The sequence below is a fragment of the Anser brachyrhynchus genome (assembly GCF_964034855.1).
Source record: "Anser brachyrhynchus genome assembly, chromosome: 1".
In the NCBI taxonomy this organism is placed as follows: Eukaryota; Metazoa; Chordata; class Aves; order Anseriformes; family Anatidae; genus Anser; species Anser brachyrhynchus.
Genome location: NC_137694.1, coordinates 96,665,053 through 96,682,833, shown reverse-complemented (window position 1 = coordinate 96,682,833; position 17,781 = coordinate 96,665,053). Strand labels below are relative to the sequence as shown.

Below are 17,781 nucleotides of genomic sequence, written 5' to 3'. Positions count from 1 at the left end.
CCAGTGAACAATGAGAAACAAAAGCAAAGAGCTTATTAAGGGCAATTAACTCATTTAATTAGGATACTGTAAAAACTTATCCATGCACTTTTCTTGAGCAAATATAGTACAATAAAATACTTGCTGAAATGAAAGTTAAGTCTTCTGTGTGGCTGAATGTATACTTGCAACTGGATACCAACGCCTAACAGTGTTTCTGCAAGGACATCTTGGGTAACTGCCGTCACTCCCAGTCTGGATTGTCTCTACAGAGAGCTTGTGTCAGGCCAGGGATATCACAGGCACTAGGGATTCAAGTTCTCCACCTAGGCAACAGTTTTCTTGGTAGATGGTGATAATTATGCATGTCAGTTGGAATTTCCTGTGTTTTATGTTAACTTACTAATTATTATTTGATTTTGGTGTTGTACGCTTTCATTAAAGTCCAATAAAATGAGAAAAAAATAAATTAAGGGAGTTCATAAAGACAGAAGTACTCACTATGAAACCCAGAACAAGCTGACTCACCTAGTGCCATGCCCCAAAGATGGGGTCTGAACAAGGGGGGCTGAAGTGGCGTGTCAGTGGCATCTTGGATGGATCTCTTCATCACTGCAGATGTTTCTCAGGTGCTTGCATAGCTTCTGTTGTACTTTCTATGTGTATTTGTGAGCGGTTTGCTGTCAGAGTGTATCACTATGATGGAGCAGCAAGAGTTTTCCTAGCTTGGATAATTTTATGCTACCAAAAGTGTTTTTTCATTGAGGGAAGAGGAAGAGCTAACTGCGTCATGATCTCCCTTCATGAAGTAAAATTAGATGTGTGGGTTAAAGTGCTGTTTGCCAGGAAATTGCATCTAGCTTAAAGAGTAGCATAGTGTTAACTGAGAATTGCAGCCAACATCAACAAAGTTAAAGCTTTTTAAACCATTTCCAAGCTGTCATTAAAAGTTGACAACTTTTCATTTCTGCCCAAGGTGTCTGGATTTAAAAAAGCAAACAGGTATTTGTCACCATGCGCCTAAAATCTATCCGTCATGGCTTTTAGATGGCAGCAGAAAAAAAGGCGTAACCTGCAAGGGAAAATAAGTCTCATCAACGCTGACAAGGCATTTTAGTACTTCAGCAGAATTCTCTCTCATATTCACAGTCTGGCTCCTTTATGCTGCCTGGTGATGCAAAGCAACTAAAACCCCATTTTGCTGGTGGTTTAAAATTAGTTCATAGCTACTGTAAGCGAGGTGTGTGGGACAAAGCAGGTGAATTGCTTCTCCAAAACAAAAATTAAGTCTGGAGTTCTTTCTCAAGTGGAAGTTCTCCACTACGTGTGTTTGTCCTTTGAATCCCACAGGCTATTCAAAACCTAACTTCTTGATCTAGTATTGCTCTTGACTGCACACTTTGCAGTTCCCATGGCAGACTGGTCATTTTAACAGTTTGTTGTTTTTCCATCTAAATCTAAATCTTTCTCTCTTTTTTTTTTCTTTTTTTTTTAAATCTTAGGCATAATTGTACACAGAATGTGGTTCTTCATCTGTCTGTAGTTTCTTGTATACAGTCCATGTTAAACCAGCAGTTCTAAAGGACATCAGTTAGTGTTATTTAATGAACGTAACAAAGCAGCAAATGTTTTATTTTCATTGTTTAGCAAATAAACATTGTGAAGTAAAATATGGAAACCTTTTTACTGCTGGAACTGTACGTTTTGGAGTTTGCTTAAATCTGCGTTTCGTAAGGAATGTAGCTTCCTGAAAATGTTGTAGGTAAGCAAAATAAAATAAAACTTCTGGATTTGTTTAAGTGGAAAAGCTTGTCACAGCTGATGAAGAAGAAATGATACAGTAAGTGCAGAGATAATCCTTACAAGAGACTTCCTTCAGAAGCTTTTCTGTGGGAGGACCTCAAAACCAGTCACAGACATCTGATTTGCTTGGCAAGCAGAAATCAGACCTTCCACACTCCCAGCCCCAATAGCTGTAACAGTGCTGCATGTGCTGGGCTAGAGCAGAGTGACTGTGGCATGCAAGACAACCATAGAAAGAAACTTCAGCCAAAGGCACTGAGCCAAACTAATGTTTTTAGGAAATATGCCATTCAATGAATGATAGTGTTTCCATTCTTCAATGGACAACTGAACATTTTAATATATTAAGTTTAACAGAGCAATTATCCTCAGCCTCAGAGGAGGTGAACTCAGATAAGGAGCTTGTCATAGAGAAGGACCTCGGCGGTCTTGTGTTGGCTCGGTGTCCATATGTAGCAGTGGAACTTGATTCTTTCAGCATAGTGTTAGTGTGCACTCGTTATGTCCATGTTCTGGTAGCAGATGTTGTTACTGCTCAGATGTTAAAGCTGCTGCTCCAATAAAAACTTTACAGTATCATTGTTGGATAACAGATTAGTAGAGAGGGAGTCTGGAGTAAATGTACCCCTGCTGTAACTTTATAGACTGAAATTTCAGAGAGAAATCTAGGCTACCAGGTTTGTACTACAAAGATGAACAGTCCTTTTTAAAACCCCAGTGAAAAGGATTTCATCACTAGCAATCTCTTTCATTTCTTCGGGTGGCATTGTTTGTACCGTGTTACTGCTCCATTTCAGATATGACTCAGTATAGCTTGAAACCCCAGACTATATGCAAACTGCATTCCTTTTTGCTGATGAAAAAGGTGTTTGGGATCTGAATTCAGGCCAAAGAATCTCAGAGTTTCATTTTTAAATCTGGTGCTGATTTTATGTGAGCTTGGCCGAACCACTTTTCAGATTTTGGCATGGAAGTGTTTGGCTCTGAAATTCTGTATGAAGATGTTCTGACTTATATTTATCTTCTCCAAAATGAAATACTAAATGCAACTAGTTTTAGAACAGAAATTGCAGAATCATTATTACAAATAATGGCATGAAATTGTTAACACTTTTTCCCCCCTACTTCCTACCACATATACCTTTTGTATTTTATTTTTTTCTTTGCAGAATAGGAAATAGCTTAATTATTCTTCTGAATCTTTCCAGGTTCTGCACCTCTCCTAACCCCAATATTTTATTTTTTTTTGAGAGAGAGAGGATGCTGTGTAGTAAGCTTTCTGAAACTCTTGGTCAACCAAAGAGGCAGGCCTTAGCCAACTGTTACAGCCCCAAAAGCAGGCAGAGCCAGTCTGATAGACAGTGAAATAATGGTGTTTACTGCCTTTGATTCAGAACTCCTGTACAACCTTGACCATGTTTTATGGCTGAATCATCCTTTTACAGATGCTCCCATTTCCAGTGCAGCCTCTCCTTACAGGCTGAAGAGCTGCAGAGTAGATCCTCCAGTATCTCGGAGCTTGAAATGAGCCCAGTGGGTTTGTACAAAGAAAGCCTTAGCTGTGTCTGTCAGCCAGCGTGCGGACTACTTACACTGCTAATGCTAAAGCAGCTTATTAGGGGTCCCTGCCACAGCCCTGGCTCTGTTGTGGCCTCATGTTGTGTGTGCACATCTGCAGGGTAAGCAGTGCCCCAAGGAGCTTGACTGTTTAGAGGAGATGAGTTAGATAACTGAGGATCAGATGCTTGCTAAAGTTAATAGTCAAACTCTAGGTAACTTCAGTGGTTCATACTTAGTTGATGGTCACTAGAAAGGGAAGGTAGTGAACTTTCTCCCCAAAATCATGACCAAGGAAGGAGTACTTGGGGGAAGGAGAGAGAGCAACTCTCAACTCTTCCTTGTCTCAGGAACAAGGGCTAATTAACTAAGGATCAGCTTACACACCTAGTTTTAGAACAGTGTGTTTTATTAATGTAGTGCAGTAGTTTTCCAGTGTTTTCTGTTGGACTCCTTTCCCATGTACCTGGAAAAAGGAAAGTTCACTTTTTAATCTAAAAAACAAACAAACAAACAAGCCAAACCCCGAAAACCAAACAGCAGCACTTGCTCCCAACAGTTTGACCCTTAACTCCTGTCTTTGTTCTACAAACTACTTCACGTTTTGGGCAGTGACTGAAGCATATCAGAGTTAATGAATAACTCGCTTTGGCGCAGGAGATGAGGGGAGATGCAGTTGAGCCTAAAATGCAACTGGCCATGTGGAAAAATCTGTGTATTTTCAGTTGTAAAGCTGTAACTACTTTTTTTTTTTCTTGGTATGCGGATACAGGAGGAAGGAGAATATTGCCCTGAATGCTCTTGGATGAGCACTTTGACTTACTGGGCCAGGCACTTATTTATTGATTTCATATACTTGTGTGTCCTCTGTCAGTACAAAATGTATTTTCACAAGTGACAATGGATAGACACAAATAGCTCAGAACAGTCTGTTTTCTCAGCTTTGCTGTAAGCTTTCCATTGTAATGGGGAGAGGAGAGAAAGGAGGAAGTAGAGAAAGGATTCTGTAAGACATGGAGTGTTTACAAGATGGTGGGGTTTCGCAGGTAACAGCTAAAGCCACACATTATTTATTTTTCAGATCCTGATGTTGTTGCCTAGGATATTCATTCAGAGCAGGGGTTTGCATTTGTTTCCCAAATACAAAGCAGGTGCCACTCTATGTCTTGTCTTGGCAGTTTTTTCTATTTTATGTAAATCACGTACTATTTCAACCAAGCAAACAATTACAGTATTCACCTGGATTCATATTCCATCTGAATCAGAGCAAGGACTGGAACATGCATGTTTTGTATGCCAAATACATTCTCTTTTTAACAGACCAGGGACAGTTTTGCATCTACGCTCTGACTCAACTCGCCGTCTTGGACCTGAGGAACATTTCTGATAAGTGTCTTGTTGAAATAAGTGTTTGCAAACCATTGGATCTAATGAATCAGCATTCCCTAGACAAACAAGTTTTCTTGAAATTAGTCATTTCTAGGCTAGTTTTAATTGAAGTACTCGATATAAGGTGCTGTGGCTAACAGGCTTCGCAATTTATATGTCCCCTTAAAGAAGTGAAAGAAAATTAAAAATCAGTCAGTGAAGGTCTCACATCACTGGAGGTACAATGAATAAACTCTCCACAGGAGGTGGTGCTGTACACACACCTTAGTTCCTTGTTATCTCAAGTGGCTGAACACCTTCCAGATTATGCAGGAATCCATGTAATCTGAAGCCATTAAAAAAACTGCTATCCTAGACCTGCAGTTATTACAAAACCAGTATTTGGGGGTTTTGTCATGCTCGGCCTGTAAATTGTTGCTCAGACTGTGCAGTTCACGGTATTTTTGTGAGCGGTTCCTTAAGGGCATTTGTACTGCAGCCAGACACTCGGGGGGCGATAGACTGCATGCCTCTGGGGTAACCTGAAAGGTCTCTCCAGTGAGGTGCAGCCTGAGTGTCTGAGCTGTCCATGTGAGCTTTATATTCCTGTGCCATCGTGTATGGGGCAGAGTCAGTCCCTGGGGCTTCTTTGCATTACTGAAAAATGCTTAGTCATACATGTATATATATGTGTGTGTACATATATATATATATATATATATAGGGAGAGGATGCTGTCATTGGTGCAACAAAATGGTCGAAACGTGAATTTTGGGTGGGATAACCTTCTCCCCGTTGCTGAGGGAGATAATGTTATTAGGTGACTAATTCTTCCAGTGGCCGATAACATGGCAAATGCTGTGGGAGTGTGCTTACCTGTGCCTTTGTGTGTCTGGTAGGCCATGTACGAAACAGCAGAGGAGGGTGAGCTGTTCAGCCAGTTTTTATGGGAGTGGAGGATGTGCCAACTTTCTTCTGGGTCTTGCGTCTCCATCAGTGCTCTCTCCACTGACTCCTCAGGGTGCCACATGTGTGCCTCCACATGGCTGCCGGGTGCCGTCAGGCTCTGCCTTGGGGACTGGGACTGCGGAGGGACGTGTGTCAGTTTTCAGTGTCACCGGCAGCTTTCCAGCCAGGCAGTAGTGAGAGCCTCCTTTAGTATCGTTTGCTGGCCTTCCCCCTTGCCAGCTTTCTCAGAGCTATTTGTGGCTTTCACAGACATGAAAATAATCTGTTGAAGGGGGATGATTTTGCTGTTATCAAAGACGAGTGGGGTTTGTTTGTCTTTTGGAGAGATGTCATGATGGTTTGCTGGGTTTCCCCCCATTGCTCCTTTAAATTTCAGCTGTGCAGTGGTGCTCAAGAGGGAGGCTGGGGACTGGCAGACCATGCAGCCTACTGCTGGAAGCTCTTCTTTCCCCTGCACAGCCTCACACCAGTGAGACGGGCTTACTGTTTCTGAGCAAACAAGTAGTATCATCCACCTGCACAGACTACCTGTTGTGGTCTGACAGGCAGAGACTCGGACAAGTTCTGGCAGTAGGAAGTTCAGCTGGTTGAATCCAGCCTTGGGGAGATGGGAGGCAATGTCATACGACAAGCAGTGACAGGATGGGCCAGTTCAGCAGATGCATTTTGTCCAGACAAGTGCTGTGGGCGATGCAAAACAGCACTGTTTTTCTTAGGCTCTCTATTACCTAAGTGGTCTGATGAGTGTTAAGAGCTGTGCTGTTCCTGGGCTTTTGGTGCTGCCTTCCACCTGCTAGAAGCCAGCTGTACCTTGCTCAGGTTTTCCAAACAGTGCCATGAGAAGCACACCTTGTACCTCCTTTCCCTTTGCTTTTATTTGAGGAGGCTGGGAGGAGGGGGTTGTTCTAGCAAGCTATTCAGAGTGGACGGGGAGGCACTCACCTTGTGGCAGGGGAACACGACAGATGCTTCCCATAACCACTTCCGTAAGAACGGAGTCCTGTTACAGAAGCACTCTGCTCCCTGCCAACTCGCCTTTTTCTGCTCGCTGCTTTCTTTCCTGCCCGCTGCCACTGTCTCGACACGTGGGCGTGCTGCAAGGTGGTGGCTATCATCCACCCTGGAAATGCTGTTGTGCCAGTAGGGAGCTGATCGCTGGGTTTAGGTTGTAACGCAACAGTTTAGGATGGAAGGCATCAGAGGGATGCGGCTCTGTTAAACTAATCTTGCTGGTGCATCAAGGTATAGTCCAAGCAATTTAATAAAGCATGTCAATGAGTAACTCTCAGAAGCGTCAATGTGCTTAGTGTGGAATTTGTGTATGTCACATTCTGAACAAAGGTCTCCTGCATTGCTTGTTACCGATTAACTTGTCTGGTATTATGCAAGCTGCCTCTACCAGCTGAGAACTAACTCTCCCCATTCACAGGGCAGCACAGCTTGTAAAACATTACACAGCAGAAGTGCATAGCATGGCAATGAACCTTTCACTGAGGGCATTTCAGCTGTACAGCATTTCCCTCAGGAGTCTTTAAAATATTAATAAAGAAGCCATTGTTTCACTCAGTCATACGGCAATTTTGCAATAAAGTCTTCTATTAGGGGCCCATACTGAGCTGCATAATCCAGGGTAAGATGCTTTTAATCATCTCCAGAAAAGAAATACAAAATTGGAAGGTTGGAGTTGTTGTGTTTTTTTGTTTGTTTTGTTTTGTTTTTGCAAGTTTTCATCAAAACACTATTTTTGGCTGTCATTTGGAAATTTCAGTCTCTCCTGGTACAAAATGATTTCTAGAGAGATCTGTCAGATAATGGTTATTATGATTCAAGTGCATCTCCATTTTAACTTTTTGACACTTTTTATCCAACAGCTGTGAGAACAGGTTGGAAAGAATCTGGAGTGTAGGAAAACTTCATCTCATTTGGTGATGTTTTTGCATATCAGCAAATGTTAGCCAGCACTGGAATTCTGTCTCAAAACATTTCCTGAGGCTCTATATACACTTATACAGAGAATTAAGTAATCTTTTTCGCGTAGGCCCATCTGAAAAGAAATTAAAATTAAAAATAGCAATAATAGAGAGATGGATTTTGAACACATGTTGGTGATTTATCCTTTTTTTTAAATTAAATTATGCTATTATTGGGTCACTTGCAGCCTAATTTTGAACATCAGTTGTATAATTATTATACTTGTGGGCCAGACAGGCAAACTAAACTAGAACCTTGTTTAAACAGAGTTGTGAAATAGTTGAGCTCTTGTGCTTCCTCTTCTGGGTAAGATCCGAGGTCCAGCTGCCCCTCGCTCTGCCAAGCCTGAGGTTTATAAGTGCCAGAGAGGAGAAGTTAACGAGTGTAAACCAAGCAGCTCCCAAAGCTCTTTAAGTTTCACCTTATCCCAGAGGTAACCTATGTGATAAACAGGGCTTGGCTTTTGGCATGTGTTCATGTTGCACTGAGCAAGGTAATTTTGTAGAGGGGAGGTCAAAGCAGAGGGACAGCTTCACACTTCTTTATAATTCATCTGAGGCCCAGTTTGCGTTTTTGAGACAGCTGCTGTCTTCTTTTGCTTGACATATTCTCATTTTGAACCAAAAACCTCAGGTCCTGTTTCCTCTACCTTTGTGCTGAAGTACAACAGCAATTTATGTGCAACTCAGCTGCTCTATGGGCAGACTAAAGCAAAGAAGAGAGAGAAAAGCCTGGAAAAGAATAAAAGTACAAAAGAATACCTCATACAGCAAAAACAATAAGCAGGCACTGTCATTATACAGTTGTGCAGAAGCACAGAATCTGCTTTTGTTTCTTAAGCAAGGAGTCCCGCACCTTTTTTCATGGTAAGAGAAGCACTGTTTTCTTGTAGCGCATTGCTGTGTGATGCAAATATATATTTACATGAATTCCTATTACCAACTTCAGCCAGTTGCACCTCCCACCTCTCTCTCAGAGGTCAGGTAGGTAAATAATTAGCTATATTTGTACTTCCTGTATAGCGTTTGCACGTTCTCTCATCAGTGCAACTCTCTTGACTGACTACTCTAAACTAGCAGGAATTATTAAGTCAGCCATCTGCATATATGTGTTGAAATGTATGTGGAGCATGAGGGTTGGGGGGGGAACAAATCCAAACTTGTGTTAATATGGATACAAGACTGAACACATGATTTCCTGTCCAGCATAGATGCTAATGACAAGGGTTATCTTGAGTTAGGAGTTTATCAAGCTCCAGAAACCACTTCTTCTGTCATTATTAATAATAAGCAATTAATCAAAATGTGGTATCATTATCAGTGTTGGTTTTGTGTTGTGTTGTGATAATACTGCAGGCTCAGGCCCTGTGCATGATGACCTTGTGCTAGCAGCTGTGCCAATCAAAATGGTGATGGTCACCTGAAAGGATGTTGGCCATAGTCTACGGCTCTTTGAAGTCACCAGACATCTTCTGGCTTCAGTAAGAGCAGGATCTCCTTCTCCCTCCTTAACCCTGAAGTGCATTGGCATATAGATGGGGAATGATAAATCTGCAAGTATATCTTGTTACCATGTGGGCAAGTTTCCCTCTGTGTTGATCTCAGTAGTAGTTATTGCTGTTGTGTTGGAGAGGGACAGTGTGCCGAGAGTAGCTAGCCACAGTCTGGGAACTGTGCTCTGCCTTTGGCAGTTGCTTTACTCAGTCCAGCTATTGAACGGGGACGTGGTCAGCCAGGTGCCAGGAGTCTGGTCCTGTCATGGCAGTTTGGGGTTCAGCCCATAGCAGGAGTGTTGTAATTGCAGAGGATCTCTTGAGACTTGAAACAAGCTCTTGGCCTCCCCATACTGACCTGTCTCAGAGGGGTATAGAGCTTTCTAGACTCAATGGCCTCATCCGGAAGGCACTTTGAACACGACATTGTGGGAGGGTTGCCACTGCCTGGGCAGGATGTTTCCTTTCAGCACAGAGAGCCACAGTCTGCACAGGGGCTTGTGATGGTGCGTGCAAGGCCACTGCTTGTGGACGGGGTGGTGCTTTTGTTTTGTTGTTTTTTTTGTAGGGTGTTACAGAATCATAGAATCATGGAATATCCCACATTGGAAGGGACCCACAAGGATCATTGAGTCCAACTCCTGGCTCCACCCAGGACCACCCAAAAATCAGACCATGTGTCTGAGAGTGTTGTCCAAACACTGCTTGAACTCCGGCAGGCTCAGTGCCGTGACCACTGCCCTGGGGAGCCTGTCCCAGTGCCTGACCACCCTCTGGGTGCAGAACCTTTCCCTAACCCCCAGCCTGACCCTCCCCTGTCCCAGCCCCATGCCATTCCCTCGGGTCCTGTCGCTGTCCCCAGAGAGCAGAGCTCAGCGCCTGCCCCTCCGCTCCCCTCGTGAGGGAGCTGCAGGCCGCCATGAAGCCTCCCCTCGGCCTGCTCTGCTCTGGGCCGAACAAACCCAGGGACCTTAGCCCCTCCTCATACATCTTGCTCTCTAGACCCTTCAACATCTTCGTAGCCCTCCTTTGGACACTCTTTGAAAGTTTTATGTCCTTTTTATACTGTGGTACCCCAAACTGCACACAGGTGAGGCCGCACTAGCGCACAGCAGAGCAGGACAACCCCTTCCCTCGACTGGCTAGCTCTTACTGTCTGGTCTGCCATAACTCTCACCTTGTTGCCAGGTGTTGCCTGTTGGGTCTCATGGCCAAATGCTTCCTTGCAGAACATCTTGGTTGCCCAGGAAGAGCTGTAAATGATGGCTGCCTTCATTTATTTGCTTGTTGCTTCCTCACCTGAGTACATGGCATGGGTGAAAACATGTTCTTGTTCTCACTTTGACCACTTCCTCCTGTATTTGCATTAATCTGTCAGCTCAGGACCCTGACTTTGCATGCTCTCAGAGTAGGCTGGAGAGCCTTAAGTCACTATTGGCAAGAAGCCCTCACGGTGTCTGTGATACGTGAGAGCTTTACCTAGATACTTCAGGTGCTAGCAGCAGGGGCCTTTTTCAGGGTTTTTATCCAGCGTTCAGGACATGGTTGCAACTTGCATCCTTGCATCAACACCCGTGTTGTTGCACCTAGTGTCTTGTCTGTACCGAAGGTGACTGGTTCAAGGGTGTCATAGGCATGTTCCTAAGAGCTTCTCAGCTTTGAGGCAGGCAAGTGTCCCTCAAGATATACATGAAGCGCAGCAGCAGTGATCCTGGTGACTCAGTGAGTTACTTGGGAACCTAGTGAAAGCCGTACTTGCTGTCATGTTGTAGTTCTTCACGTGAGGTGGGTGCCAGAACCTTTCACTTTGTTCTGTTCCAGTGGCTCTTCCAGGCCAGTGATCTTTCCTGATGGTGACCAAAGTGTAGGGCTTCTGGTGAGAGTCCTGGGATAACATGTTCAGCCTCAGCTACTGAGCAGTTAGTTTATGCCATGGAGTAGCAAGATTTACTGAAACTGTACCTTCTTAGTGGGCCTCCAAATATCTGTGCTTCAGAAATCAGTGGTTTGAGTCAGCACATGAGTTATGTGCTATGTATAAGCAACTTTTCTTTGTTATGTTAAATAAGCTTTTGGTTTCACTTGTTTTTCTTGTACTGTTACAGAGTAAATAGCATAAAACTTGTGCTTTCTTGGTGTTTTGATTGTAGTGTCATAGTGGTGATTGTCATGTCCTCTCATTTCTACCTAGCTTGAAGTTCAGATTCCTCTAATGTACGGTTCAATTTCCAAACAGCTTCCATTGCCCTTCTCACCATATTTTCTGAGTTAATCATAACCATACACAGTGTTCAAGATGACTCTGTTATCAGCACATAGCATAAAGGCAGGATATGTGCTATGTTATTCTCTAGTGTTTCTTCAATGAAACCTTCTGTTACAAAGGTTTTTTTTTTTTTTTTTGTCCCAGCTGTACTTAAATTAATCTGGACACATAAAGAGTGGTGTGTGTATGCTTCAGAAATTGTTCTGTCTTGGGCAGCCTGAACAGCTGTATTTCTTACAGTGCGTGATGCTTTAGAGAGAGGCAGGAGTGACTGACTTTTGATTTTTTTGAACAAACTTTCTAGGACTAAACTCCATTCAGGTGCGTGTGCGAAAATAATTCATTATGAATTAGATCCTCTTCTTTGACAACAGTTTTCATTCCTATACTGCTTTTGCCTGAAAGGATGGTAGGTTTGGGGTGTGTTAGTCTAATTATTTAGTGAAGTGCTGAGTGAAGCGTAGCTGAAATTCGTTTTAGGCATTAGCAAATGCACTAGAGACTTCATGTTGATGTTCAAAACAAAATTAATGAGTGAAGAGATTTTTGGCTCCTAGTAGTGACCTCAAAATGAGATAACCTGTGAAAATTATAAAACTGAAGTGTTTGGGGAGGGTGGTATTTTTGGTATTTTGTACTGATGCTGAAAATTGAGGTCAGCAAAGATTCTCTGTGTCATGTGCATGGATACCTACACTGAGTCAAGAAGATAATGTTTCACGGTGATTTCAGGGAGAGGGTACTGTCTGGCTGCTTGAAAGGCGCTGAGATGACTGACGGCTCTAAATTAACACAGGGATGAAAAAGCTTTCCATCTCCCAGCTGCCAATTTTGATTCAGCAGATATGAGGAAGGACCGGAACTGCCATCATCTTTTGGATGATGGATGTGAAGTGAATCTGTGATCTCAGCATGCTTTTTTACCAGTGTGTCTCTTCATCAGCCTCCTCACTTGTGACACAAGCGTTACTAACAGGCTCTCTTGTCCAAAACTGCCAGCCCAAAGGTCAAGGGGATTGGACCCTGAGTGCTGAGGTACCCTTTCAGTGCCGAGATTTTCTCTGCGGCAAGACGTAAGGAGCACTGCCTGTGTCATGCTGCTCAAGGTGTGCCTTGCTCTGTCCGTATGGAGAATCACAGAATATCCTGAGTTGGGAGGGAGGATGAGGATAAGGTAAGAGAACTGATGTCATCTAGCTGCACTTGTGCAAAGCATTTGACACTGTCCCACACAGCATCCTTTTCTGTAAATTGGAGAGACATGGACTAGACAGATGGACCACTTGGTGGGTAAGGAATTGGCTGTCTGGTCTCACTGAAAGAGTTGCAGGCAAGGTCTGAATGTCTGAGTGGAGATCGGTGATGAGTGGTGTTCCTCAGGGGTTGATATTGGGACTGGTGCTGTTTAATGTAATGTTGAGTGCACTCTCAAGCAGGTTTGTGGACAACACCAAGCTGTGTGGTGCGGTCAGCACACTGGAAGGAGGAGAGGGACCTGGACAGGCTTGAAAGCTGGGCTTGTGCGAACCTCATCAAGTTCAACAAGGCCAAGTGCACGGTCCTGCACCTGAGCCAGGGCAATCCCAAGCACAAATACTGTCTGTGAGGAGAATGGATTGGGAGCAGCCCTGAGGAGAAGGACCTGGGGGTGCTGGTGAATAAGAAACTCGACACGAGCTGGCAATGTGCACCTGCAGCCCAGAAAGCCAACCACATCCTGGGCTGCACCAAAAGCAGCACGGCCAGCAGGGCGAGGGAGGTGATTCTGCCCCTCTGCTCTGCTCTCGTGAGACCCCACCCGGAGCGCTGCGTTCAGCTCTGGGGCCCCCAGCACAAAAAGGACATGGAGCTGTTGGAGCGAGTCCAGAGGAGGGCCATGAGGATGCTCAGAGGGCTGGAGCACCTCTCCTGTGAAGACAGGCTGAGGGAGTTGGGGTTGTTCAGCCTGGAGAAGAGAAGGCCCCAGGGAGACCTTGTAGCAGCTTTCCAAGTGCCTAACGGGGGCCTGCAGAAAAGCTGGGGAGGGACTCTTTTGTCAGGGAGTGTAGTGACAGGACATAGGGGAATGGCTGTGAGCTAAAAAATGCATAGGTTTAGATTAGATATAAGGAAGAAATTCTTTACTCAGAGGGCGTTTAGGCCCTGGCACAGGCTGCCCAGAGAAGCTGTGGATGCCCCATCCCTGGAGGTGCTCAAGGCCAGGCTGGATGGGGCTTTGGGCAGCCTGGGCTGGTGGGAGGGGTCCCTGCCCATGGCAGGGGGTTGGAACTGGGTGGGCTTTGAGGTCTCTTCCAGCCCAAACCATTCTGGGATTCTGTGATCATTGAATCAAGCTGTGTTTGGCTGACACCTCTCATCAACCTTTTCGCTTTGTTTTCTGGGTAGAAGGACAATTAAACTGTAGGTGTCTGTAACTTTTAGGCTTGAAATCCTCAGGACACTTTGTGCCTGCACTGGGTCCTTCTTTATTAATGAGATCTTTTGCTCTCCCTTGAAAAACTGGCTGCCTCACTTGATTTGCTTCCTTTTCTGTTTTTATTTTTTTCTTTTTTCTTTTTTTAAAATTTTTCCTGGTTCTCCATGCTCTGAGAGCACACATTGTTCAGATGGTAATTGTTTGTGCTCTGCTGGGGCATTAGACTGGATTTTGCTATTGCCTGCTGTATTTACTCCTGAAAGTTTGCAGTAACGTTTGGAAGCTTCTGGAGGGAGCGGCCGACTTCATCGATGTGAGTTCTGCAGAGTGCATGGGACTGAAGCAAAACTTCATGGAACTGAAGCAGCTCTCAGCTCCTCCTTGCTGAAGCAGTTTGTAGGGTCAGAGCCAGAAGGTCACAGTTATTCATCCCTGTTACTACTTCCTGAACATTATTGTTATTAGTCCCCGAACAGGAACTAGAGCAGGCATAGCTGCATACTATAAAGCAGGTGGGTGGCTCCAGGGATTTGTAAGGAGAGTACTGATTTTAAATTTAATCCCGTTTCATCCCTGCCAAGGAGCGGACACACCTGAATGTTAAGCATCCTTTGAAGGTCATTGGGTGGTTTCTGTGAAATGCATTGGGTTGGTTTCAGGACAGGTCCTGGTGTGTGCTTGTCGTCTACCACTTTTGGGTCCTGTAGAGAAACCAGAGGAGTGCTTGGATCACAGAGCCTCATCTTGCCCTCAGTCCAATGCGGGGTGTGTTGAGGGGCTTTATGCCGGTACAGCTGCTTTTTTGGTGGTTTATGCTATACCTGGACCCTGGGAAGAGAGTGACTGTGTTTCCTGAAATACAGGGTGCTTTGGCATGCCTAACCCCGGCTGGGATGCTCTGATTCCCCTTGGAGAAGGCCTTGGCACTTTTAGAATTGGGTTCTTAGAGCTGTCTCCAGCTGGGTCCTGTTAAGATGGGGGCACCCCAAATCTCTTGGTATTGCTGAAGTCCTTGGTCTTGGTTCTTGTCTTCTGCAAAACACGGCACGTGTTGGCACTGAGTGGGATAACTGGTGGCCGCTGTCGCTTGCTGGCTGGTGTTTCCCATCTGTGCTCCTGAGGGCGAGGTTCTTGGAGAGACGGAGCCTCTCGGTGCACCAGAGGCGTCAGCTGTTAACAGGTTTTACTGGAGCTGGGTGGCAGCTGACCCACATCATAATTACATACGAGGAGAACATACCGGCACCTAGCTCTGCACTTTATACAATACATACTGTGCCTGTCCTGATGGTTGAGCCTCGCCAGGACAGGCTGTGTGGATCTTAAACAAGCCAATGAAAGCTAATTGAGGAGAAAGACATTTCCTGTAGGTCATAGGCAAGCTGAGGTTGTTCAGTTGTTCAGCCTGGCCTGGGAGAATTGCCTGCACAAAACGAAGGGCACCTGAGGCCTGAGAGAGCCCCTGCAAGGCCTTTTGTTGCTAATGGCACACAAGCAGGAGCGGCATGGGGCCGGCCGGCCCCTGGGTCAGTGTCCTGCAGCAACTGCAAGGGCAGATGGTGGCCTGAGAGGCTGGGAGGCCAAGCAGCCTGGCCAGGGAGTGCAGGATGTGGTGGGAGGTGGTGGAGCGCCGCTAAACGGGCCTACAGCTCGCGGAAACGGGGCCTGTGCTGCCAGCAGCGCTATCAGCACCTCGGGCTGAGGCGCAACCCAGAGTCACCAGCCAAGGAGTTGCTGCCACAGCGCTTGGCCTTTTCGGTGGCGCTTGGCACCGGTCCCCGCGCGCTGCCTCGCGTCCTTGGCCTTTGCAGGTCAGATGCTTTAGGCCAAACTGGCAGCGCAGGGCCAGGAGTTCCCACATTCAGTGCTGTAAAAACTGGTTCCTGTTCTTTGTTTGTACATTTGTGCAGGCACAGGCTTAAAGGGGCTTGTCGTTAAATGCGTTGTTCTGCTTCTTATTTTATAAGTATTTTTTATGTAGCGTGCTAACCCTGAAATCCAGCTGCCCTGTATCAACAAGCCAGGAGATAAAATTTGTGTTAATGGTTGCAGTTATACTTAACTAGGGTGAGCCAATCTGGCAGAAAGAACAAGGTGTTCAGACTGGCAGCTTACAATGCGCTGTACTGCTGGGCGGTGAGGAACAAGATGCCTGCCTGGAGAGTGTAGCTTTATACAGGCAATACAAAACAGACCCTGCCCTAGGGGGGAAAAAAAAAAAGAAAAAAAAAAACAGCCTGAAAGCACTGTTACTTTTAGCTTGATGAGATATTTCACATCTTTACTGTCCCCAGCCCCAGCTTTTGACTGCATGCATAGTAGCATACGGCAGCTCTGGCAGCAGGACTTAGAAGAAGGTAAATTCTACCGTGTAACAATCATTGCTGGCTCCATTGCGTGAGCTGGCTGTCCAGACGTCTACGCGTGGTTTTCTGGTGTGGTTGTCAGTTGGTTTAATTCCTGCAGCCGTTTAGTGCTGAGCCGCTACTAGGGCTGACAAATGAGTTGCATTTTGGGTCAGCCTGGTGGTAGCAGAGCTGTCAGGAAGCCTGGTCTCATCAGTGGGCGGCTGGCAAGCGCGAGGACAGGGCAGCTACTGCAGTTAGTGCCTGGTTAATTAGTGAGCCGAGCTGGCCAGCCTGCTTTCACTGAGTCGGTGCTAGAGTGCTTTGTGGATAAACGCTTGGTTTTTGCGTTGTTTTATAATGTATTAATCAGAGTACATGCTGCCTGTGCCTTGTGACACCTGCTCCCTGAAGGAAACGCAGGTGCCGTAAGCTTTCTATGGTGTTTGGCCAACCCCCCCAGAACAGGACATTATCTTTATTATTGGTTTATACTTGGACTTTGCTCTTATATAGTAAATCAGACTGCGGTAAATTATCTAACCGTGAGTTGACTTTTTTTTTTAAACTAAAGCTTTTTTTTAAACTATCACATGCCAACCACATAAGATTTGAATTGTAGGGGCGAGGCTGTGCCTAAGAAACCTTGACCTGTGCAACCCCCATCTCCACCCGATCGCAGTCATAAAAGAACCGATTGCTGGGTGCCCACACGGCCAAGTGTTCCTGTAGTGCGTGTGACTTTAGTGTGCCTTTAAGGGAGTACTTTGGTGCTTTAATCACAGTGTCTTTGTTGAGCCCTAGCCTATATGCATACAGCAGCAAATTAAACAGCCAAAGGTGAGGTTTCAGCTAGTTCATGCTTGTTAAAGACGATGAAATACTTGTGCTAAATGCTGTGGTGTACAATAGCTATGTTTGGCCTTCGAGCAGATGGCTAAAAGTTCAGCAGATTGCTTTTCCAGTATATTGCATTCTAATTATGAAGGCTTTTTCAAGCAGCTTGCTCTAGGATATTAATGTTTTGCCACTTTACCCAGAGAAATTCTGCCTTGTAATCTGCTTCATACAGCATAAAGTGATCTCGACTCCAGCAGGAAGCTGGCTGCCAACCCGTCACGTCTTTGAGCAGCCCTCTCAGGCGCAGCCTGTGCTCAGAGTGGGGCAGCTGGCCCAGCAGCAGCCGAGGACAAATCACAGCCCTGCAGCTCCCTCCCTTCTGCTTTTGTGACTTCAGCTCTCTCCCCGCTCCCACGCCGGGACCCGCAGCACTCACCTCTGGCGGGTGGTTCAACAAACCGCTCTTACCTGACGTTACCGCTAGAACACGGCCGGTGCCGCTAGGCCTGGAGCACGTGCGGTGACGGCGAACACTCCAAGCCTTCACCGAGGACATTTTAACGAGCAATGCGATCATGGGCACGCGTGCCTCTGCAGCCTCTAAGGCATCAGCTCAGGGAGAGGGGAAAACAAATACTTAACCCCAAACCGCTCTGTTCTAGAGCAGAAGCATTTGCTCAAAGGAGGCAGCTGTGATTGACAGCAATCCCAATGCACATTTCAACCACCTCAAGCTCAGATGCTCTGGAAATGATAAAAATGTATTTTGTTTTTT

At 45.5% G+C, this 17,781-nt stretch overlaps 1 protein-coding gene and 1 long non-coding RNA gene across 8 annotated transcripts in view; one reads left to right on the top strand and one right to left on the bottom strand.

Moving 5' to 3' along the window:
• Positions 1–17,781, top strand: part of NME7 (NME/NM23 family member 7) — a 96,878-nt gene that overhangs the window by 78,827 nt on the left and 270 nt on the right. The window lies entirely within an intron of this gene.
• On the bottom strand, positions 592–17,781 carry LOC308182310. The gene is made up of 2 exons (XR_013941750.1): positions 6,619–17,781; positions 592–5,791 (listed from the first exon to the last, which is right to left on the bottom strand). It is a non-coding gene; the product is annotated as an uncharacterized lncRNA (long non-coding RNA).